Genomic DNA, 23990 nt, shown 5'->3' with positions numbered 1-23990 from the left:
CTTCCCACTCTGCTCTGCCCCCTTCCAACCTTTTCCTGCAGAAGCACCACTGTGAAGAAGGGGCAGGACTGTCCCCACACTCACTGTAAGTGGTGCTGACAGTGAGTGTGGGAGGGTGCAGATCTGGGGGTGCACATGAACCCCTGTGCACCCCCATGCATTGCCTCTGTCCAAAAGCCCCAGTCATAGACCATGACACCACTATGCTAGGTACTATAAAGACAGAACCAAAATGGTTATCCTGAAAGATATAATCTTCTACAAATTCAGAGACACACTGTCATCAGGGACAGTATTATGAATATTGGAGCTGTGACCTGGAGGCAGGGGTGTCACTTTGTTTTTAAGCAAAAAGATGTACAGATACGTTTACAAAAGATTGTAATTTCGAGGCATTTCCTCATAGGAGACTGTGTTGTGAATGTGGGAATCTGGGGGTGTGCTCTGGAAACAGGGAAGAGGAACACCATGTGGTTGAGCACATTCAATCACTACCAGTGTGCTCCAGTTTATTTTATTACAATTTTATTTCTTTTTCCTTCACTTTGTTATTTCATGAACACCATCAAGATCATTACAGTGTACAAAGTGATGTGAAAACCATCCCCACCAGAGTGGTATAGCTGACTGTAGGGAACTTCTTTATGGGACTAGTCTCTATTCTAGCCCATCCAGTCATCTTGGGGAGACACAAAAGCACAAGCAGGGTCACTGGGAGCCCAGTAGAGTGATCCCCACTCCACAGAGAAAAGTGCTCTTGGAACTAGCAAAATTGAGGTGTTTAGGGGAGGAAAAGGACCCTGGCAAAGTGCCAGCAGACTTTGAACTTCTCCATCCCCTGCCAAAGTTTAGACTGGATTCTCCCTGGATGCTGATGTTCTACTACAAGACACCATTTTTGTTCAGGAGCAGTTAGCAAACCAGATGGTAATTTTTCTTTGGTGGATTGGGAAAAGGTGATAGAAAGCTGCTCATTAAGCATGATTGCACTATGAGCTCAGAGGTGCATAGATATACTGTTCTGAGTAAGACAGGGAAGTGAGGGAAGTAAAACAACTTTCCATCGGCAGGGCTGATAGCTGAGGGGGCCTTGCAACGGGTGAATGGAGTCCTCTGTTCAGGACACCTGGGGAGAGGAAAAAAGATCTTCAATTAGCTAGTGGAGAGATTTCAGTGACTTTTGCACCTCCTGCCTGGAATGTTGGTTATCTAGCCCAGGGGTGAGCAAACTTTTTACATCAGGCCCCCCTTTTTGTCCCTGCAATTAGCCGAGGTCCCCCAACCTTTCTAACATAATCCAAACTGACAGAAATTTCACTTATGTTCATGTGAAAAAAAAATCCCTTTCAGCATATACAAAAATAAGTGTGTAAAAACTTTGTTAATCAGTATATAAATGCAAATATATATACATAGATACACACACTAACATATTTCAAACATTTTAATGAAATGGAGAATGTGTTATACAAATGAAAACCCTTTATCTTGATGTTCCAAAACACATCCCATCCACTCTCCGGCTCAGGGGAAAAAAAAAAAAAACCAACTGCTGTTTAAAGAGCCCACTCTCCTTCCCTGCTGCCCCACTCTATTCTCCCAGGCAAACTTAAACAAAAGAACAAAACAAAAGATCAACATCACTGCACTTAAATGAAAAAAGAAAAAGCCTGAACTGTCTGGGAAGTTGAACAAAGGGGCTCTCTCAGTCAAAGCTCACCCCCCACTCAACTTCCTCTGCTACATGTGCCTCCCAGTTTGCTCAGGCTGGGAGACCAGAAATGATTGCAGCCCTCCCAGGGGACGGTAGCCCCATGGGAGTAGGAGGGGTGGCAGCACACGTCAGCCTGGCTCAAGGAGGCTGCAGAAGCACCCATGGCGGGGTGAGGTGGGGGGAAGGGGACCAGAAATGAAGCCAGCCCTCTGCCAACGGCAGACAGAGGCAGAGAGGCAGCGCTGCACAGGGTAGCACTGCTGAGCTGACAGAGACTGGGGGAGGGAGTGGAGGGCCCACATGGGGAGCTGATTGTGCTGTACCCCCTTTTTGAAATTTCATTCCCCCCCACCGGGGCACACCCCCACTTTGCACACCCCTGGTCTAGCACCAAGGGCATCCCCAAAACACCCCTCGTCCTGATCCCTGTGGTCAGGATCCCTTTTGAGAGGAGAACAATGAACTGAGGGAGACCTGAGCACCGGGGCATCTCAACACGTTCTAGCCAGCCTCGGCTATGCAACCTCCTATCCCACGGCCGTTTCCGTAAGCAATGCGGCAAAACTCATGACAGTCTTCACATGGTAGAGGTCCCCAGGGAGATTCTGTCTGAAGAGGCAACTGGTTTTATATCCTATGATGAAAGAACTGTGTGGCCGACTTTTTGTCTCCGTCTTTAGGACTTTGACCTATCATCCCCAGATGCATAGGTGAGCGGAACAATTTAATTAGATTGAGGAGTATGCTGAAGAAATTCATAGCCTCAGACCCCAGATCATGGGACCAACTGCTTTCCCCTCACTTTGCCATATAGGCAGTGCTCTAACCGTGCATGAGGTGTTTGACTTGGGAGGTCTCATACAGCAAGCAGCCCTGAGTTATCTTACGACTGCTTCAAGAAATCTCCCATCCCAGTGCCCCAAGTACAGGGTCCTGGGCATACCCTCTGTGCCGCAGACCCTGCTGCTTCCCTGCTCTGCCCCCACCCACACCCCCTCCCCAGCCAGCTTAGTTGGGGCTTACCTGGGGCAATGCACAGGCAGTAGCAACAGGAGTTCACCTACCCTTAGCCTCCCCCCAACATACTCATCACACGGCACGAGTGGCAGCCTGCTCTGCCACACCCTCTCGGCCCGCTGAGCCCCTCTTCTCCAAAAGCACAGGGCCTGGAGTGGTTGCCTCACCTCATCCTACGGACGAGACAGCTCTGGTCTTGTTCGAGGTGCCTCAGCATCTTGGTTCTCACTGCAGCTTTCCTGCCTCTTGCCATCAGCCCCCACTGAACTGAGCTGCTTGCTTTTATACCTGAGCAGCTGGAGCATGTTCCATAAGGTGGAAGGGGTTGCGGCTATCTCCCTCTTGCACCCCATCACACCATATCTTCCAGGAAGCTTTGCTGTGTGCTTCTTGCTCCCTCTGATGTCTCCTTCCAGCTCCTGGGGGCCCAACCCAGAGCCACTGAATTCAATGGAACGAGAAGTGGCGTGGCACCTTATAGACTCACATATTTATTGGACCATAAGCTTTCGAGGGCAAAGACCCACTTCATCAGATGCATTCTAACAAAGCAGGTCTCTGCCCACAACAGCTTATGCCCCAAAATATCTGTGAGTCTATAAGGTGCCAGAGGACTTCTCATTGTTTTCCTGGATACGGACTAACACAGCTGCCCCTCTAATACTTACATTCAATGGGACTCTTTCCATTGACATCTATGGGCTGTGGATCAGCTGCTTGAACTACTGCTTGAAGCTTGTAAACCTTTCAGGGAAGAAATTATGCTCAGTAAAACACAGAGTACAGATAAGAAGCTACATAAATAACAGGAGCTTCCTGAGCACATGAATTATGCACTGCTGGACGCTGCTACACATCACTCCAGAGCCGGTGAGATTTTAGTGGGAGCGTGAAGAAGCAATTCAATACTGAAGTCTTTATTCAGTGGCAGATTGTGCCTGGTTCATTTGGGGGTATCAGAGGAAGAGTTGGAAGGAGCTTCTCTTTCCGTGAGGCCTTGGCAGCTGAGGCACATTTTACAACTGATGATATTTCATGCTAAATTCTTGGCTGGTACAAACTGGATTGATATTAATCAGCTGACAGAGGGATCTGGGCCACCTAACTGGTGGTGTGACCTCACGTTCCAGGTAGCAAAGCCTCTCACATTTGGCTCAGGTGCTTCTCCATCATTTTGGGGTGGGGGTTTCAAATGGAGGGGACACTGGGGCAAAATGTCCCTTTTGCCTCCCAATCTGGGCAGTCGTGGGCTACGATCAGGCCCTAACAGTATACTAACACACATCCTATACTCCTAGGTATGAGGAGGAAGAGAGTTGGCAGCACACTGTACTAACGAAAAAGAAATTATTACAGCCATCCCAATAAAATAATAGCAACAATTTATTAATATTCAGCACACTGACAGTTCCTTTTACCCAAAGATAAAGTTCTTTACAAAGGAAATAGTAACAAATCCATTTTATAGAAAGGGGAACTGAGGCACTGAGTGTTAATATTTCACCCAACCCCTCTCAGTGTGGTAGAAACATAACACAATACTCTTTCAAATTAGCCCTTTGCAGCAACAATGATATGAAGCTCTGAGACTGTACATCAAGACACTGGAGCTGCATTTTTCTCAATGGTGGAACTACTTAGTGTTGTCCTTGGGCTCCACTACTGTTCACGTTCTTACAAAAACTGTATGTGAGCAGGACCCCCCCACGTGGAAGACTATGGTCAACTGTGTGTCTTTTGAGTTCCTCAGTTTGAGCCCTGAGTCACTGAGCTTCGTTCTAAAAATCAAAAGCCTTTTCCTTCTGTTTATGCATTCTTGGAGCTGAGTGATGTCAGACAAGTAAACAACACAACAGGCTCATGGAAAATGAATGCTGAGACCCACCTCCCCACTTGTTTCTGCTACTGCAATTTTCTCAGGTGCAGTCACTAGTTTGGCCTAACCCTTGTTTACCCACTTTCAGAACTCTCCTTCTGACAGTTAATGGTGCATTAATCACATCCAGTGCATGATCTTTTGTTTCTGCTGCCCTGTAGACATCCGTTAGAATCACAAGAGATTAATTATCACACCAGCTTGATTCGGAAATGTGAATTCTCTCCGTAGGCGCACTCACCATCAGGAATCTTATCAGCACATTCAGAAACAACTGCCATCCTCAGACAAATTAGTTGATCCGCCCAATGATTCCAGCATCCAGTGTAAAACTGCCAAGTGTTTCAACACTTCCAGAGTCTTGCTCTACTTAACAGTGTTGAAATCTTTTCACTCCTGTCCCCAACCACTCTGTTTTGTCAAACACCAGCCTACTTTCTGTCTTTTTATCCTCTCACCATGGTTGGCATGAGAACCTTCTATCTGCTGCACAAGCTATCAAGAACTGCCTGCTTCAGGCTTTTCTACACTGGCAATTGAGCAACAAAGCTTTTATCGGTAGGAGGTGCTTAATCTTGTCTCCGCCCCATGATTCTCCAGCTTTTAGTGCACAGCTGTGGTGCTAACAAGCTGTGAAGACAAAGCCTCATCAGCTGTTCAATCTCATCTGCAATGGTACCCTCACTCCCTTGCATATCTTTGTCCACCATTCAACCATTTATTTTCATACCTTTTTATACTCTAGAACATTTTGGGGAATTTGAAAGATTCAGGCCAAAATAAGCACGCTCTTCTGGGAGGATGAATGAGCCTAGTCCTAAATTGCAGAAGACAGATTTTGAAATAGCAGTTGCATTGTATAGATGCAAAGGAAGTTATTTGGAAATAATGGTTGTTATTTTGCAATAAACTTGCTGTGTAGACATACTCTTGAAGAGCAGGGTCTGGGAGTATCTGGGCCAGGCTGGCAGGAAGTGGGGTTGGTGTGCATCTGTCCTGTGGGGAGTAGGAGGTGAGAATGTATGGGCTTGGAATGGCACATATATGAGCTCTGGGGAGAGAGAGTGAGAGTGACTCGAATGGGGCATACCTGGGCTCTCAGGGAGAGTAGGCAGAAAAGCAGGAACTGGGTTGTTGCAAGGGTTTCTTTAACTCTCTACTCCTAGGGAAGTTTGGATGTGAATGTACCATTACAGGCTTATTTGCAGACAGGTATTTTTAAATAAATTACCACACTGATTGAAACTGGCATGATTACATGGTGTTATTTTGGCAAATAAAATGTACAGAATTTTAAAATATTGTGAGCACAATTTTTCATGTTTGGTTAAGAATTTACCCAGAAGTAGAATACTGTAGTGGCTGGTTATAGCATCCCTCGACTAGAATCTGGTGGAGTGGACCTGGGTTCCCCTAGAAGTCCTGGGCAAGGTGACATGAGGTTTAAGCCCACTGCTTCTTGTCCCGTCATCAGAAGTCAAGGGCTGTTTCTACACATGCCACTTTCTCCAAAAGTGGTTTGCTAATAAACAGCCCGAGATATGCTAATGAGGCATGTCTGTAAATTCCCAGCACCTCATTAGCATAAGGTCACATGATTTGGAGTCCGGAAGACCGTCTTCCAGACTCCAAATCACGTGATCTTATGCTAATGAGGTGCTGGGAATTTACATGCAGGCCTCATTAGCATATTTCGGGCTATTTATTAGCATTCCACTTTCTCCAAACAATTTTTCTCCCTCCTCTTTTTGACACCCTTTTGTGTACTTGAAAACTGCTATTGTACCCCCTCTCAGTCTTCTTGTTTCCAAACAAGTTCTTTCAATCATCCCTCATATGTCATGTTTTCTAAACCTGCATTTGCAGGTTTCTCTGGACCCTCTTCAGCTTTTCCACATCCTTCTTGAAATGTGGTGCCCAGACACAATACTCCAAATGAGGCCTAATCAGCACAGAATAGAGCAGCAGAATTACTTCTCATGTTTTGCTCATAACATTCCTGATACGGAATGGCTCCAGTACGTTAGTCGCTCCCAAATATGTCTGCATGTTAGCAATCAGCCACCCACACCTTGGCTCTTCCCAGCCAGGAAAGTATAATTTTTATAGGGAGTATATTTTTATAAAGTTACAAAATTAAGAATACAAAACGCTAATGCAGTTCAACTTCTCCACTAGATTCTGCTGGGGGATGGTGAGTGAAGACTGAGTGTTAAGCATAATGTATCTGGGCTAAAAGCAAGCATGTTTATTAGGCCATGATAGAGTTAGGAGACAGAGATATTAGATACAGGCTTCATCGTTATTCACCATTTTTCATGAATCAGGAAATACCTACACACGTATAGTCTCAGATGGGTAGCTGTATTAGTCTGTATCTTTACAAAAGAAAGAAGCCATTGTGTAGCACCTTGAACACCTGTTTTAATAACAGGTCATGAGCTTTCATGGGAAAGATCCGCTTCTTCAGATTCTGGAGCAGTACTGAAGGAAAAACTACAAATTCATATGCACCTCCTGCTAATTATTTTGGGGAAGAACTTCATACATGTTCTACAGATTTTACCTTGACAATGTGTACAATACATGGCTAAAAAAAGACTGACTACATTCCTTTCATGTCTCACGCAAAGGCAGCCTACGCTGAGAGTAGAGCAAATGTTCAAGGAGATGTGATGAGAATAAGCTTCTTCTGAAGTCCTGTAATCACAAGTAATAATTTATTCTTTTTTCTCCTAAGACTCAGAAATCCTATTTAAAGTGGTACCCAGACTGTCACCAGTGGCATTTCAAGAAGCAATTCAGACTTTATCAACATTCAACAGCATTGTAATTCAGTAATTATTAATGTAACATTAAAATACACACTTACCTTTCTAGATAACTCTGTGTTCAGTCTTTAATTTACTTTGTCTTTATTGCCATAACACGATCAGCATGAATTAATTTCTCAATTTCCGTGGAATTTCTAAAGCAGCTCAGAAAACCATCACCTGAAGCACTGATTGCTCATCTGTATTATTCATCATCATCATCAATAACCATGGGCTCAGCGCCCTTTGGTGTCTGATGCCTTCTATTTCCTTCCATCTTTCCCTATCCAGTGCAGAGCGGCTTAGTTTCTGTAGACTAGCTCTGCACCAACCCACTACATCATCTATCCATTCTCTGTGGGGTCTGCCTCTCCTATTCGAATCCATTATGCCAAATACTAGGGTCTTGATTTTTTGTTTGTCGTTCATTCTGCCAATATGTCCAAATAGTTGTAGGTTCCATTTTATAACCTTCTCCAGCAGGTTCTCTTTCGTCTGTATCTTCCTATATAATTCCTCATTGGTGACCTTCTGCATCCATCCTATTCTCAGAATCTTTCTATAACAACTTCTTTCGAATGCCAATATTCTTTTCGAATCTTTCGTTATCACCCATATCTCACATCCATACAACATGCTGCTGAATACACACATTTTCAAGATGCCCAGCTTCGTTCTTAAGCTAATTGCTTTGCTTTTCCAGATCTTATCCATTGCCTTCAAACTCGTTCTTGCTTTCGCTATTCTAGTCGCTATGTCCTTCTTACAGTCTAGATCATATGTTATGTTGCTCCCCAGATATGTGAGCTTCTCTACATTTTCTAGTACAATACCATCGACACTGATCTTCCTTCCTATTTCCTTATCTCCAAATACCATTGTTTTTGTTTTATCGATGTTCATAATCAGTCCGTACTGCTTCCCTTCTTCATTTAACATCTGCACCATTTTCGCCAGCTTCTCCTCATGTTCCTCAATGATAACTATATCATCCGCGAACCTCAAGTTGTTAATTCTTTTCCCGTGCACAGATATCCCTTCTACTTCTTCCTTGATCTTGTCCATCGCTCTCTCCAGATGTGCGATGAAGATATTTGGCGATATCAGATCTCCTTTTCTCGTACCTCTATTTGTTTTAAGCCAACTTCCCAACTCCCCGCATGTTCTCACTGCTGCCTCCGCACTATCATTGATATCTTTCAACAACCATATAGTCTGCTATCCACTCCATATGACTCCAACACTGCTCAAGTCACTTTCTGATCTATACTGTCAAATGCCTTTTGAAAAATCGACGAAGCAAGTATATACGCTTTTGTTCTTCCGTTGAGCTTTCTCCGCTATCAGTCTTAGTGCCAATATCCGCTGTATGGTACTTCTATGTTTTCTGAACCCTGCTTGCTCGCCTGCTATATGTTCTTCTATCTGCAATCTTAATCTCTCAGTCAGTATCCTCATCAGCACCTTGCCTAGACAACTCATTAGGGCAACTGTTCTGTAGTTCTTGCCCTCCAATGTACTTCCTTTCTTGGGTATTGTCACTAGCACAGATCTTGTCCATTCCTTAGGCACCTTCCCTTCTTTCCACAGTACATTACATAGTCGGTGTATTTCCTCAATCATGCTTTCTCCGCCGTACATGATCATCTCTCCCATGATCTTATTTCCAGGGCTCTTGTTGTTCTTTAGTCATTTCACTGCTTCTTCTACTTCTTCCTTTGAAATATTGGTCTTGCTCTCGATGCTCGGGGGACATATCTCTTTCAATTCTTCAATCAGTCTCTCTGAGACACTAGGGCCCAACTACACTTTGCATAGATCGGTGCAATATCTCGTCCATTGCTAGACAATCTTCTCTCTGTTCATGAGCACTTCTTTGTTCTCATCTCTGATCGCCATCTGCTTTGGTTGCCGTTTCCTATTAATATTCCTAATTGTCTCCCTGGTCTTACATTCGCCATAATACCTCTCGATATCTTCACATTGCTCCTCTAACCATTTCTCCTTATCCTTTCTGGCTTCTTTCCTTACCTCATTGCATTTAATCCTATATTGCTGTTCTGCCATCTCAGAAACATCTCTTCTGATCTTCAGTGCTCTTTTCTCTTGAGCCAACTTCAGTGTCTTCTGGGTAATCCACTTCTTATTGATCTTTTCTTCTTCTGGAACAGTCTGCTCAATTGCCTCTTCTATAGTGATGGATATCGCTGCGACTCTCTTATCTAGGTCTTTCTCTGTGGCGATATTCTTAATCTTCTCTTCGAGTGCTGTTCTGTATGCATTCCCTGTTTCTTCCTCACATAGCCTCACCACATTTCGTCTTTTCTTAAACCGTGTCTTACATTTTCTTTTGAGTTTTATCTTGATGTTTGCAATCACGAGATTGTGGTCTGAGTCTATATCCACTCCTTGGAAAGTTCAGCACTGCTGTACTGATGTTATCCATCTTCTTCTTATCAAAATCATATCTATCATGTTCTTGGACTTCCCGTCATTCGATCTCCATGTCCACTTCCTACAGTCCTTTTGTTAAAATCTCATGTTGCATATCGCCATCTCGTGCTCTGTAGCGAACTCTAACAGTTTCTCACTCGTTCGTTTCTTTCTCCATATCCAAACCTTCCCATGACTCTCTGCCAACTTTCATTATCTGTTCCAACCTTCGCATTCCAATCTCCTCCGATGATCAATGCACCTTTCTTATTAGGTGCCTAAATAACTTTAAAATCTGGCCTGGTGTGAATAAGGACAACAACTAAGGAAAGAACCCTAAGAGAGTTAAGAGCTTGACCTCCACTGAATTTCAATGGGATTTGGATAAAATGCATAAGGTGCCTTTGAAGCTCAAGTCTAGGCTGGAGGATTGAGGCACATGGTCTCAGCTGTACCAGTCAGGGCCCTCTTTCTCTCACTCAGTTGCATGTGCTCTTAGCCACTTTGGAAAAGTGGTTGCTCCAAATCCCAGCCTTCTGCTCAAAAGAGTAATCACAGCTCTGGGATGGGGAGAACCTACCTGACTACTGACAGGTGACAGCAGCAATGATGCACCAAGAATGCGCACACCCCAAGTCAAGCATTAAGATCCAATTCTGCTTTGTCAACAGGACTACTCACATACACGCTGCTTATAGGAAGGAATGAACAAACGGGCAATAGGGTAGGAGAGACAATCTTGTATGATTCCACTCCTAACTGCCTGAGGTACCAGTACCAGTGATGTGAACCAGGACCACTGCTGCATCAATGACTTTAGTAAGCTGTCTGAAGCTATGTAAGTATTCACTATTGTTATAGTCCTGTCAGTCCCATGTTACCTGAAACAAGATGGATGAAGTCATATTTTTGACTGGACCATCTTCTGTTGATGACAGACAAGCTTTTGTGCTGATTCTGAGCTCTTCTAGACAGCTTAAAAGCTCTAAAGTTTGTTTCTCTCTCAACAACAGAAACTGGTCACAGCAAAAATATTACCTCATCCACTTCGCCTTTCTGAAATCAAATTAATTTAATGAGCATCATACTTAAGCCAATACTTTTCATACAAATAATAGTGACATCGAACCATTTATTGTGGCTTCAGTTCTCTTCACCCCATTGTCTTATACTATGTACAGATGCATTACTTAAGTACAGTATACTAGCTTTCACGTGCTGGACAAACTCTGTGATCAAATAACACTTCCGTTCAACTACTACATAGTAAAGTTCCTTCACTGCAACTATTTTGAAAACACACCAGATCAGTGAACTAACCTTCTACCATTTAAAAAGCCTTATTACCATTGAATTGTAAGTCTATTAGATAGAATAAAGGAGAAAAAAAGCATAATTTTGGCTATATACAGACCATGTGCAGCAGAAAAATGTAAATATTTCCATGGTCTCCCTTACTTAAAAGACTATTATTGGCTAAGGAGAAAAGAATGTTTCCCTCTCACAGCAAACCAGGTACAAATGAGAGAGGGACAACTAAAGTGTTTCTTTAGCTCGGGAATGAAATCTTGGCCACTTTAAGCCAGAACTATTTAGTAAATTCTAAGAAATGGAATTAAAAGTCAACACGACACACATAAAGACAAATTCCACAGAACACACAAAGCTGGAACCTCATTCAATCTCTATGCAAATGAGGTGCCTAAATAACTGAAAATCTAGCCCTTAAAAATCCAGTTAGGAAAATACCTTTGAATATCTAGCACTAACTCCCTATTTTCTTTGTGTGCACAGCGCTGTTCTGCTGGTACCTCATTGTTAGGTTGCTCTAATCCAGTCACTCTTCCAACTGTCCCTAAGGCCTGGTCTTTAGTACATGGTGGATCGATGCTGCAGTGATCAATCCACTGACAGTCGATTTATTGCATCTGCTTAGACATGATAAAAATCCATCTCCAATTGTTCTCCTGTTGACTCCAGTACTCTTGACTTCCAGACAAGAAGAGTAGCCAGAATCAATGAGAGAGCAGCCCCTACTACCCTTACTGTGCAGAAGACACCATGGAAGTACATGGACTTCAGCTACCCTATTTGCATAGGTTAAATTGAAGGGACTGTGTGTGTGTAGACAAGACAAAAGTGATTTAAAAAAGAATGTTTCTTAGCGCACAAGCTTGAGGCAAGATCTTAACAATCAGTTTCGTCCATCATTTTAACCACGTAACTGCATATCTAGATATAGCAATTTTGCATGCATTTGATTAGATGGGACAGTTTGCTGATGCAAACACCAGATCTGTGCACATAGCCAAAACATTCTGGAAATCTGACTTTTAATACAGAGCTCAGGGGGTTTTTTAAGCAATACTTTCATCTTGACTGGTTAAGAGCCACAGGAGAAGTAATGTGACCTGGGACTTGGGATCAAAACACTTTTATGTGGAGTCGTTTGGAGTTTGATTGACAAATATTCTTCCCGACCTCAATTCTCATCCTTATTCATTTTTATGTTACTTTGTTGTGTGGTAAATTTGGTGCTCATGAAGTTATGGACAAAATGCAATGGCTGAAGCCAGGCATAGCATGCCAGCGCATATGTGGTTTCCAAGCTTTGAACAATGTTCTCCCAATGTATCTCAGTCCAGATCTGCAGCACTTTAGATTATAAAGTTTTTCTGTAACAACCACTAACAACAAATAATACATTGGTATTAAGAATGTTGCATTGTGAGTGGCTAAACTAAACTGACCATCTGGTCATGTGTGATCAAAGAGCTTTACCGCATCACAATTACATTATGGATCATGCTTTATCACATCTGATCTTTCTCTCCCTTTTATGCTTCATGTGCATGGCACAGTGTACATCCATTTAAAACAACCTGAGGAGTCAGAACAAATAATAGCTGTAGTTGATAAGCAGACAGTAGAGCTTGGGGGTAAAATGGCCTTTGTACCCCTCCTCCTGCATTTCTGCATCAAATATGTGCTGGTTCAGTCCCTAAATGTAGTAGAGCAGACTAGAGGCTGCTCTATAATACTGGAGTGGCTGACAAGGGCTGATCAACAGCTAGAGGTCACCAGAGTACAGGCACAACCTAGTGAGACCCCCTACACTAACTCCTGGGGGCTGGGATTGGTACAGGAGCCAGTCTGGAATTGTGTTACCTGAGGCTCCTCCTGTGCTCCCTTTTTACCAGCTTTACCATTGGTTTGCATCAGTGGTAAATCATGAAATAGTCAAATACAGCACAACATCTGGTGCATTATATTCAAAGTTCTTCTTTTCCACACAGAAAGACTGCCCTGAGTGGGCTCAGGCTCAACACAGAAACAACACAGCTTTAATTCTGAAAGCCAGTTCTTCTCATCCTCTTCCTGGCTTCAGTCTGTTTCAAAACAGTCAGGAGAATGTTGGCAGCTGTTCGCTCTGTTCAGAGAAGAATTTAGAATTGCTCAACAAGGCCACACAAAATTACCCTCCATCAATAACACAGAGTCAGACCCGTTGCCGTCTACAAACACAACTCCCATTCACTGTTAGGAGAATCCCACGCACAGGAAGATTGCAATTTTGTACTCAGATGGAAGGATATCAGCTCAACTCTGATGTGTCTTCATACCCCAATTCAACAAATACATGGACATGTTTATCAAAGCATACGCCACCATCTCATTCTGTTTACAGACATCCAAAGAAACTCTTTCAGTATATACTTCATAATGACACTGATTGGCAAAACATGCAGCCCACGCCTGCTAACTCCTGCATGATAGTACATCACTTCTATGCCAAAAAATACATTTCAGCAGTAACAGTTTGAGCTGCAGTCCAGCAGCACCTTGGATCACAGAGATCACTATGAGACGGTCACCTGTTGTGTTGATCATACCACTGAGCCCATCTATGTTCCCTCTGGGGTGTCCTGCCACCCATTCCTGAAAGCTGGTCTCCCCCAGCAAAGGCACAGAGTTGAGGTAAGAGCCTCTCAGGAGAATAACACAAACTGGCTCAGCTGTGGGAAGACTCAGTAATAGAGACCTGATAGTACCAGAAGTGGAAGGGACCTTGAGAGGTCATTGAGTCCAGTCGCCAGCCCTCATGGAAGTAACAACCACCATCCAAGATCCTGCCCTTAAATATCTTCAGTGATGGAGATTCCACAACCTTCCTAGGCATTTATTCCAATGTTTAACCACCCTGACAGTTAGGAAATTTTTCCTAATGTCCAACCCAAACCTCCCTTGCTGCAGTTTAAGCCCATTGCTTCTTGCCCTATCCTTAGATGCTAACAAGAACAACTTTTCTCCCTCCTCCTTATAACACTCTTTTAGGCACTTGTAAACTGCTATCGTATTCCTCATCAGGAATGCTAATGACCAATGACTATTCAAGGGGTCTATTACCAACCACTGCGTAGAGCTAGAAATGTATGGTTCATTTGCATCCCTATTGCAACTGCATTGCCTCCACTGAAGTTACAGCAGGGATGAGTTCAGTTCTATGTTTATATAAGAATATATATTAAAGTAAACAAGCCCAATTCTTTTAGTCTTTCGTCATAGCTCATGTTCTCTGCACCTTTTATCATTCTTGTTGCTCTTCTTTGGCCCTTCTCTAATTTCTCCACATCCCTCTTGAAATGTGATGCCCATAATTTGACACAATACTCCAGCTGAGGAGCAGAGTAGAGCAGAAGAATGACTTCTCGTGTCTTGCTCAACACTCCTGTTAATGCACCCCAGAATGATATTTCCTTTTTTTGCACAAGCATCACACTGTTGACTCATATTTAGCTTGTGGTCCACTATAATCCTTACATCCTTTTCTGCCATACTCCTTCCTAGACAGTCGCTTCCCATTCTGCATGTGTGAAACTAATGATTCCTTCCTAACTGGCATACTTTGCATTTGTCCTTATTAAACTTCATCCTGTTTACCTCAGACCATTTCTCCAGTTTGTCCAAATCATTTTGAATTCTGACCCAATTCTCCAAAGCAGTTGCAACCCCTCCTAGCTTGGCATTACCTGCAAACTTAATAAGTATACTCTCTATGCCATTATCTAAATCAGTGATGAAGATATTGAACAGAACCAGTCCCCAAACAGACCCGTTGGAATCCCCCAAGTTATGCCCTTCCAGCATCATTGTGAACAATTAACAACTACTCTGCGAGAATGGTTATCCAGCCGATTATGCACCCACCTTATAGTAGCCCCATTTAAGTTGTATTTATCCAGTTTATTGATAAGAAGATCATGTGAGACTGTATCAAATGCCTCACTAAAGTCAAGGTATACCACATCCAACACTTCTCCCTTATGCACAAGACTTGTTATCCTACCAAAGAAAGCTATCAGATTGGTTTGGCATGTTTTATTCTTTACAGATCCATGCTGGCTGCTACCTATCACCTTATTTTCTTCCAGATGTTTGCAGATGAATTCCTTAATAACTTGCTCCATTATCTTTCCTGACACAGAAGTTAAACTGACTGGTCTGTAGTTTCCTGGATTGCTCTTATTCCCTTTCTAGAGATGGGCACTATATTTGCTCTTTTCCAGTCTTCTGGAATCAACTCCCTGACTTCCATGACTTTTCAGAGATGATAGAGGAGGTATCTGAGCCTTTAGCTATCAGCTCCTTGAGTAGTCTAGGATGCGTTTCATCAGGCCCTGGTGACGTGCAGACAACTAACTTTCCTAAATAATTTTAACTTGTTCTTTTTGTATTTTATCTTCTAAACCTATCCCTTGCCCTCTAGCATTCACAAATCTCGCTAGTGTAACTGTAGCCAAAGAGATTGTTACAAATATATTTCTTACCCGAGTTCTTATTCCACGTAAAATCATTCAAGTTAGAGCTGATCTTTCCTCTGGCCTGGTTCTTATAGCGTCTTGCATAGTCACTTAGAGTGGGTAGGCAGTTTTCAAAAGCCAGCTGAAGATGATCAATGATTGCTTCTCACCACTTAAATAGAATTTCCCTAGAGTGGGAATCTTTGTTTAATCCTCGCCATCCCAATGGAAAAATATCACATTCAAGATGGATTGCAGCACCAGATAGTATGGTCACATGTTTTTGTTGGACCAACCACATTTTGGGCTTGCTGGGAAAACAAAACCATTTACAGATTATTGTCCTGAGCACCACACCATTAAGTGCCTGAAGTACCACTAATGGGTCTCACTAGAAATTCTAGATTAATAAGCAGGTTTACACTTCATATTTCTAATATCACATACAAAAACAGTACATGCACACAAATAGAATATACACATTCAGGGGATCACAGGCTCTTGAATGATAGGTTACTTGAGCTGTTTTTGTGAATATTTACATTCAAAACAATAATATGGGAGTGAACTCTCACAACTGTTATTTTATAGAGTCTTTTCTATTCAGGAATTGGAGCCTCAGCCACACACAGCCTAGATCACTGGAATAATCTTTTTCAGTTTGATGGATGTCTCTGCCATCAATATAACCTAGGCTTTAATCCTTCTCTAGTAAGTGTGTTTTACCCCAGTGTAAGTAAGCCCATCTTCAAACCTGATGGACAACACACAAGGGTAAGCCTTTATCATGGACACAGAGCTTTGCATGATCTTTTTCAGGTTTTCATGATTAAGACATTCAAGTTCAGCTCAAAAGACTGACCCATATGCCTTATAAAAGCTTGTGTAAAAATGTTAATGATTTTCTCATCTTTTTAACAATTTGGAACCATTTCTTCAAATATAAATTATAGATTTTTTTATATTACTCACCATGCTATTTCCTTCTCTTAAAATTTTTTTATATTGCATTCTTTCCTTTATGCAAGAGTGATAAGAGCAAGTTACTCAGGAATCCTAATGACCCAATGACTATTCAAGGGGTCTATTACCAACCACTGCGTAGAGCTAGAAATGTATGGTTCATTTGCATCCCTATTACAACTGCATTGCCTCCACTGAAGTTACAGCAGGGATGAGTTCAGTTCTATGTTTATATAAGAATATATATTAAACTCTCTCATATTCAGCATTCTATCTTCCAGACCTCTCAAATAACTGGCATTTTAACCATAAGTACATTTTAGTTACATTTTCCATAAGTACAGTATAGTGAAAGTGAATACACATAAATACAGCAAATGCAGTATAAGTTTATAGCGTACAATATAACTGTGTTGGTAAATGAAGTACTCTGCATACATTTGTTTGCTTCTTAATAACTACTCTTGTTTTTCCTTTAGTGTTATGCATTTCTAGGTATAACACTCTATTATCCAGAATATTTGAATATCTGGCAACCTTCTGGTCCCAGGGCTGCCTGATGTGAAAGAGTTTACTGTATTATTCTGAGCCACTGTTACAGCCCTCATCCTCCCACACTCCCTGTCTTCGCCTATTGTGAATCACTAGGGTTACCATAGAAAAAGGAGGACACCCCAGAGAGTGAGTTGTGAAGACCTGTGAGTGTGTTTAAAGGAAAGCCTGCACCTTTCTCTTTTCAGGACCAGGCCTCGGAGGTAAGATCCTTGAGCGTGCAAGGCACCACTCACACCTTGTGGCACTGAACAGTAATACCTTGGAACTCCAATCCCCTTCCTCCCTTGCTGTCTTAAGCAGTCTTCCTGGCTCTCTAGTTAAGAATTCAGATTTGTCTGGTTTCTTTTTCCCAGCCATTTTTAGGACAAAGTTTTACATGTCAGATTTATAGTGGAGTGTAGAAGCTCATCAGTATGAGTTTCATGAAAGTGTCTCCAGCTGTACAACCTACTGACGTTTTCATTTATATTTTACACTGACTCATTCTCTTCCACTTACTATTCATTACTTCATTTATAGTTTTACAGGGACCATATTTACTGTGTCAGTTTCATATCTGGTGTACACAGGACTTGTGAGATATTTAAGATGAGATTTACAGCAATATTGCCCTGTGCTGAAAAAATGATACATGCACACAAGCTAAGCAAGATGGGTGTGCTTCACACATGGGTCAAAAACCTTGGGGTCATTCATAGGAGTTCAAAGGGGATAAAGAACCCTGAAAGAGGTGGTACTTGAAATTTAATGAACAGCACTCTTCCTTGCCAGCTGACATTGCCCACCTAGCATGCAGCACTGGCATTGTGCTTCTGTATGTGACTTCTTTCAGTGGCATGTAAGACTGAGGTGCTGATGACTTGTGATCACAGCTGCTCAAAAATAATAAAAACCTCTTGCTGTCCAAAATATCCACATTGTTTTAATTTCAAAATGTCTGAAATAGCTCCATATTGTTTTCTCGATGTTTTTAATAATTTTTTCTCCCCACAAAATTACCAAAAATTTTGAAAACAAACAATTAAATGTTGCTAAGAATATTAAGGCACTACATATTTTATGAACAATTAAAAATGTTGGCAACTTTATACAAAAAATGCCATTTTCAAAAAAGGTTGTTTTGAGTGAAAAAACATGTCATTCCAAAAATGTCCATCAACTTTCCATGGACTCATTGATGGTTCTGTAGTTTGTTATGGAGTATGAGATGGTGAATAGCAACACAAGATTCCAACAAAAGGACTGCAGGAAGTAGACATGGTGATTGAACTATGGGAAGTCCAAGAATATAATAGGATATGATTTTGATAAGAAGTAGATAGGCAACATCTGTACAGTAGTGCGGAACTTTCCAAGGAGCAGATATGAACTCAGACCAGTTTAGTGATTGAGAACATCAAGATGAAACTCAAGAGAAAGTGTAAGACACAGTTCAAGAGACAAAGAGACATGGCAAGGCTAAGTAAGGAAGAAATAGGGAATGTGTATAAAGCAGTGCTTGAAGAGAAGATCAGGAATGCAGGCACAAAGAAAGACCTAAATAAGAAAGTTGAAGGGAGAGCCATGGTGATAGAAGACACAACTTAGAAGATGGTTCCAGAAGAAGAAAAAATCAATAAGAAGTGGATTACACAGGAGACAGTGAAAGTGCTCCAAGAGACGAGAGCATTGAAGATCAGAAGGGATGTTTCTGAGAGGGCAGAACAGAAATGTAGAGTGAAACTCAATGAGGTAAGAAAAGCAGCCAGAATGGATAAGGCGAAATGGTCAGAGGACCAGTGTGAAGATACAGAGAGGTATTATGGTGAGTGTAAGACCAGGGAGACATACAAGATGATCAGAAATATTAATTGGAAGTGGCAGCTGAAGCAGATGGTGATATAAAACGAGAACAACAAGGTACTCATGAACAAGGAGTAGGCTGTGCAGCGAAGGATGAGATATTTGCACCAATCTGTACAAAGCACAGTTGGATCCAAGTGTCTCGGAGAGACTGATCAAAGAACTGAAAGAGATATCACTGCCAAGCATCGAGAGCAAGATTGATATTTTGAAGGAGGAAGTAGAAAGAGCAGTGAAATGACTAAAGAACAACAAGAGCCCTGGAAAACATAAGATTATGGAAGAGATAATCAAATACAGTGAAGAAAGTATGATTCAGGAAATACACTGACTATGTAATATAGTGTGGAAAGAAGGGAAGGCACCTAAGGAATGGACAAGATCTGTGCTAGTGATAATACACAAGAAAGGAAGCGCACTGGAGTGCAAGAACTACAGAACAATTGCCCTAATGAGTCACCGAGGCAAGGTGCTGATGAAGATACTGACTGAGAGACTGAGATAGCAGATAGAAAAACATCTAGTGGATGAGCAAGCGGGATTCAGGAAAGATAGAAGTACCATACAGCAGATATTGGCACTAAGACTGATAACAGAGAAAGCTCGACAAAAGAACAAGAACATCTACAACTGCTTCATCAATTTTCAGAAGGCATTTTACAATACAGATCAGAAAGTGACTTGGGCAGTGTTGGAGTCATATGGAGTGGATAGCAGACTGATACAATTGTTGACGGATATCAGTGACAATGCAGAGGCAGCGGTGAGAAAATGTAGAGAGTTGGGAAGTTGGTTTAGAACAAGTAGAGGTATGAGACAAGGAGATCCGATATCACCAAGTATGTTCATCATGCACCCAGAGAGAACGATGGCCAAGATCAAGGAAGTGGTAGAAGTGATATCGGTACATTGGATGAGAATTAACAACTTGAGGTTCGTGGATGATATAGTTATCATTGAGGAAGAGAAGAGAAGATAATGAGAATGGTGCAGGTGTTAAATGGGGAAGGGAAGTGGTAAGGACTGATTATGAACATCGATAAAACCAAGACAATGGTATTTGGAGATAGGGAAACAGGAAGGAAGGTCAGTGCAGACAGGACCAAATTAGAGAACACAGAGAAGTTCACATATCTGGGAAGCAATGTAACATATGATCTAGATCATGGGTGTCCAACCTTTTGGCTTGCCTGGGCCACATTGAGTGAAGAGGAATTGTCTTGGGTCGCATATAAAATATATAATATAGTTAATGTATATAAATCACATAATAATGTTAAAAGTTTACGATCTTGTGGGGCCACATTACTAGCTGTCCAGGGCCGCATGCAGCCCGCAGGCCACGGGTTGGACACGCCTGATCTAGATTGTAAGAAGGAAATTGCGACTAGAATAGCGAAAGCAAGAGGAAGTTTGGAGGCGATGGATAAGATCTGGAAAAGTAAAGCAATTAGCTTAGGAAAGAAACTGAGCATCTTGAAAACGTGTGTATGAGAAGCATGTTGTACAGATGTGAGACATGGGTCATAACAAAAGATATGAAGAGAAGGATATTGGTGTTCAAGAGGAGTTGTCATAGAAAGATCCTGAGAGTAGGATGGAAGAAGGAGGTCACCAATGAAGAATTATATAGGAAGATATAGCTGAAAGAGAACCTAGTGCAGAAGGTTACACAATGGAAGTTACAGCTATTTGGGCATATCTGAAGAATGAACAATGAGTAAAAAGTCAAGACCCTGGCATTTGTCAGAATGACCAGTTCAAACAGGAGAGGTAGACCCCACAGAGAATGGGCAGAGGATAAGGTACATTGGTGCAGAGCTAGTCTACAGAAACTAAGCCACTCCACACTGGACAGAGAAAGATGGAAGGAAATAGCAAGGAAGGCATTGGACGCCAATGGGTGCTGAGCCCATGGTGGTGGTGGTTGATGATAATGATAATAATGATGATGATGATGGTGTAGTGTAAGAGAAAGGTGGTAGTCCTGTCTTAAGTCCAACTCAGGTATTTAACCCAAGTCTTAAGTCTAACTTGGGTATTTATTCCAGGGAAGTTTCAACAGGAAAAATCATTATATACTTCCTGCCCTAAATGCTGCTGCTCGTAAACAACTGATGAATGAAGCAATTCTTCTGTGTGGTATTGCACAGTTATTAAGCTGATGTGTAATTTTAAAATCCTTCAGGGAATAATGCATTCTATAAATGTACAATCACTATAATGTTATATACACACATATGCCATGTCTACATGTGCACGCTACTTCGAAGTAGCAGTGCCAACTTCAAAATAGCGCCCGTCACAGCTACATGTGTTAGGCGCTATTTCGAAGTTGAAATCGACGTTAGGTGGCAAGACGTCGAAGTAGCTAACCCCATGAGGGGATGGGAATAGCGCCCTACTTCGAAGTTGAACGTCGAAGTAGGGCACATGTAGACGATCTGCGTCCCGCAATATCGAAATAGCGGGGTCCGCCATGGCGGCCATCAGCTGAGGGGTTGAGAGACGTTCTCTCTCCAGCCCCTGCGGGGCTCTATGGTCATCGTGTGCAGCAGCCCTTAGCCCAGGGCTTCTGGCTGCTGCTGCCGCAGCTGGGGATCCATACTACATGCACAGGGTCTGCAACCAGTTGTCGGCTCTGTGGATCTTGTGTTGTTTAGTGCAACTGTGTCTGGGAGGGGCCCTTTAAGGGAGCGGCTTGCTGTTGAGTCCGCCCTGTGACCCTGTCTGCAGCTGTTCCTGGCACCCTTATTTCGATGTGTGCTACTTTGGTGTGTAGACGTTCCCTCTCAGCACCTATTTCGATGTGGTGCTGCCCAACGTCGAAGTTGAACGTCGACGTTGCCAGCCCTGGAGGACGTGTAGACGTTATTCATCGAAATAGACTATTTCGATGTAGCGTGCACGTGTAGACATAGCCATAATGTCATGTACTATAAATTTAGTCTATCATGAGTGTTGACAATAAAACATTTGTATCGCTACAATCACAAGTGTTCTGTATACATCACAGCTGCAGAGAAAATGTTGAGAAAAGTTTTAGAACTCAAAGTCAGATCAGGAACATTTCTTGTATCCATTCATACAAACCTAGTGTGATCAGAGGAAACCATAAAAGTAATTTCTAAAATTACCTTTTCTGTACTTAAAATTGCAGCGATAGTATAGTAATCAGTATGATGCTTGTCTTTAAATATATTTATCTTGTCCCTTCTAGCAAAAGCTTTGGAATCCTGACTTTGATCATTCTTGGGGTGTTCTTGCCCACCAACCCAATTTGCTGCTACTGCTGCAGAACACACATTCAGAAGTAGAGGAATTTAGCCACAGCCGTGAGTGAAAGTCAGAGGCAATGCAGAGCTCTAGGGCACAAAGGGAGAGAATACCTGTTTTACCATCCAATGGGACATCACTGCATGCTGACATTGCCATGACTGACCAGCATATGGGAAGGGTTAGAGAGGGGAGGGGCCAAGCCCCTGGCTCCTGGGTGCTCTTTCTTGCCCTGGGAGTACAGGGACTATGACTGGCCCTGGCCTGATGTTGGTCTCATGTAAGAAAGCTCCTTGCTCGCACTCCACTGTGCATCCATGCTAGGGCCAGAGCCAATCTAGTTTTAAGTTCTTACTAAGATTATTTCTTCATCCTTGCTTAACTACCATTATAGTGTCACAGCATATCACCATTTTGCCGTGGCACTCTTATAATTTGTAGGTCCCAATCAAGATTGGTGTCTTTCTTTGAAAGCCCCTTATTCCTAAAACCAAATAGGAAAAAGGGGCTTTCGACATCCTGGGGGTCATTTTGAAAGGCTCTCGTCTACACGGGCAGCGCAAGACTTGAAAGCGGCACTTTTGAATCACCACGGCCGCCATTATGCTTATGAGGCACTGCATATTCATGGCAGAGCCTCATTAGCATCTTCTGACCTCGGTCATTACCATGCCCCTTTCAAAAGGAAGGGGCTAGTGAAGACGCGGCTTTGAAGAACTTGAAATCTAAGTAAGACCAAGTGAACATGATAAGCCAAAAGAGCAGAGGGAGGACAGAGGTCAAGAGCTACAGTAAAACAAAAGTCACTGCTGTTCTTTCAGCAGCTCAGCTGAACCACGAGATTTGCCCACTGCACTGCACTCATTTCAGTATTTCAGGACAATGGTTTGGCTCTTACACAAAGCATCATCTATCTAATTTGCCTGCTTTGGCAGAGAGGAAATTGGCAAAACTTCTGACGAATCAATTAATTCCATAGATGGTTCATCTAAAATAAGCAACTCATTCGTGAGGGTTATTGATGTGCACTGCAGCAGCAGATACAAGTTAACCTGTCAGTTATACATGGTAAGCTGAACTGGCACAGAACTCCCCAGTCAGTGAGCCATGTTTATCTAACAAAACAAAAAGCAGTCAAGTAGCACTTTAAAGACTAGCAAAATAGTTTATTAGGTGAGCTTTCGTGGGACAGACCCACTTCTGATGGTCTGAAGAAGTGGGTCTGTCCCACGAAAGCTCACCTAATCAACTATTTTGCTAGTCTTTGAAGTGCTACTTGATTGCTTTTTGTTTTGATAGCGTATAGACTAGCACAGCTCCCTCTATGTTTATCTAAGAGTAAGAGGTTGGGTACAGATACTCCACCTACAAGCTTCTCTGAATCTGCTGAGCCTAAACAACTGGGCAAAAGGCCTTTTGGGGGCAAGTTTCTAAAGCCCAGCTAGGAGCAGCTTAAATGGTACGACAATATTTCTCACTAGCAGTGCTACAGGAATAGGAAAGGAACCTCTAGAGTAATTCAGAGAAGTATGACAGACAACAGTACCTGTATTTTAAGCTTGGGCCACAGCACCAATGCTTAATTGTGGATTTTAGGGTTTTGTTCTATTTCTAATTCGAATGATTATCTTCCTTCATTTCAAGCAGCTCATTTGTAGGCATTTGCCCAAAACAAGAGATTTATGTAGACTGTTGAGATT

General features: G+C 42.4%; 1 long non-coding RNA gene across 2 annotated transcripts in view; it reads right to left on the bottom strand.

Annotated features, from left to right (window-relative positions):
• Nucleotides 1-538: 538 nt before the first annotated feature.
• The window catches only part of LOC142010201 (uncharacterized), a 50778-nt gene continuing 27326 nt past the window's right edge, over nt 539-23990 (bottom strand). Inside the window, exons 1-3 of one of the 2 annotated variants that reach the window (XR_012644720.1) lie at nt 15682-15961; nt 3400-3475; nt 539-1126 (exon numbers count right to left, since the gene is read on the bottom strand). This is a non-coding gene — a long non-coding RNA (uncharacterized LOC142010201). Of the gene's footprint in view, nt 1127-3399; nt 3476-15681; nt 15962-23990 lie in introns of those variants that run through there. The other variant, XR_012644719.1, reaches the window with a different exon arrangement.

The sequence above is a fragment of the Carettochelys insculpta genome, chromosome 3 (assembly GCF_033958435.1).
Source record: "Carettochelys insculpta isolate YL-2023 chromosome 3, ASM3395843v1, whole genome shotgun sequence".
Taxonomy (NCBI): Eukaryota; Metazoa; Chordata; order Testudines; family Carettochelyidae; genus Carettochelys; species Carettochelys insculpta.
The sequence above is the reverse complement of the archived record's forward strand: the minus strand, read 5'-3'. Positions and strand labels throughout refer to the sequence as shown.